This window comes from Echinops telfairi, unplaced genomic scaffold (genome assembly GCF_000313985.2).
Source record: "Echinops telfairi isolate 266 unplaced genomic scaffold, ASM31398v2 ScPeMD7_17;HRSCAF=63, whole genome shotgun sequence".
In the NCBI taxonomy this organism is placed as follows: Eukaryota; Metazoa; Chordata; class Mammalia; order Afrosoricida; family Tenrecidae; genus Echinops; species Echinops telfairi.
The window spans coordinates 9,329,478-9,331,221 of record NW_022103914.1 but is presented as its reverse complement, the minus strand read 5'-3'; the positions used below and the strand labels follow the sequence as shown (position 1 = coordinate 9,331,221).

General features: G+C 33.4%; 1 protein-coding gene across 4 annotated transcripts in view; it reads left to right on the top strand.

Moving 5' to 3' along the window:
* Nucleotides 1-1,744, top strand: part of OPA1 (OPA1 mitochondrial dynamin like GTPase) — a 91,227-nt gene that overhangs the window by 22,957 nt on the left and 66,526 nt on the right. The window lies entirely within an intron of this gene.

Below are 1,744 nucleotides of genomic sequence, written 5' to 3'. Positions count from 1 at the left end.
TTTTGTGCAGAGCTAGTAAAGGTTTTTCTCTTTCAGTCTTAGCTTGTTTCTGTGGAGCGCCTGCTCTGTCTCCATCAGTTTCACAGCCCTGGCATTGTAGAAAAGCTCTGGTTGCATGGCCATTAATACCCCTTTCTTTCCGGGTGAGTGTTGCATTAAATTCAATTGAATATTAAACAAGAAGACATAAGATTTTTTCTTGCTGTAAGTGGCTGAATTTTACCAAGAAGCTACATTATGGCCTTTAGCATAGAGTATTTTAAAACAAGAATACATGACAAAATACAGCTAGATTACTGAATAAGACCTAGAATAAGTGACACTAAAAATGGCAAGTGCTGTTCTTGTAAGAGAATATGTCTATCTACTGATCAAGATTTAGTGATTATTTTATAAATGGAGGCTTTCTTCAGGCTCCCTAGAAAATACAAAGTCCAGTTCTTGACTCCACTACCACTGCTTTAATAGAACTCTAAGAGTAATGTCATGTTCCATTAGAAAGGAAGATTTTCAGTAAACTCTGCATGAGCTTTTCTTAACAATTGTGTCAGAAAGGCAAATGATAAATTTAAAGATATGTAAAACTATATTAATATTGCCATAAAGAATAATATCTCAATAACCATATATAATTTTAATTTTTATACAACTTTCTTTTTTAATCAACATTCTTTAGCAAATCAATCTTTTATAACCCTTGGCATATAACAAACATTCTTTTGTGTAATTGTATTAGTTTTTTTAAATTCTTCCCTCGAATGTAGAGTAATGTTTTATTTTCATAATGGTTTAGATGGAATGTGTTGCATGCAATTGTTAAATATTCACATTCAAAACTCAAACACTTTAATTATTTGTATGGGTCATACTAATTTAGCTACCATTACATGAATACTTAATAAAACAAAGTAAATCAATTTTAGTACCTTTCCAAGTGAATTGGGAATTTAGCATAACAATTATTTTTTGATTACACTGGACAGTACAATGGCATGCCATTCTATCAAAATATGGAATCATTCATTTATTTCTTCATTGACCTTCAAGTTCTTGTTATTTGAATGTGGGCTCCCTCTCTCAATTTGCTTGTCTCCTCGCCCCTTCTGAGACTTTTTATTTTTTTTTTTCTCTCTGCACACACACAGTCAAACCTCTGTGAGTTAGCCTCTGCGTAGCTGGTGTCCCGGTGGTAACGAATCGGGCAAGGTCAGCAGCTCCCAGCAACCAGCACCTCCATCAGAGCAAACGAGGCTTTCGACTCCCTTAAGGAGTTGTCTCAGAACCCCCCGGGGGCCATTCTACCCTGCTTATAGGGTCTCTGTAGTCAGAATATCTAAGTACCAATAGGATTTGGGGATTTTAAAAGAAATTTTTTTAAAACCCTTACCATTTCTAGAAAGCAGAAAGAATAGGAATTGACATTTGCAAACAACTTTGCATAATGTGAACAAGACTTGTTAATGTTACCCTCAATAAGCAAATCTTTATTAAAATTTCATAAATGTTTGCTACCATGATGTCTTGATTGTGTTAAATAGCCAATGAATGAAAATGAAAAAAGAATTTAAGTGAAAGTGAATGTAATTTTAACCTGAATTTTGTCAACTATGAAATAAAGTCATATTTACACATTTTTAGTATCAGAAATTAGGTAAATATTTTGAAAGACTGAAGGTGACAACTTCTTTACCTCACCATGGAGTCAAAGCAGTTATGTAGATTTGTCATGAATGACATCATTTTT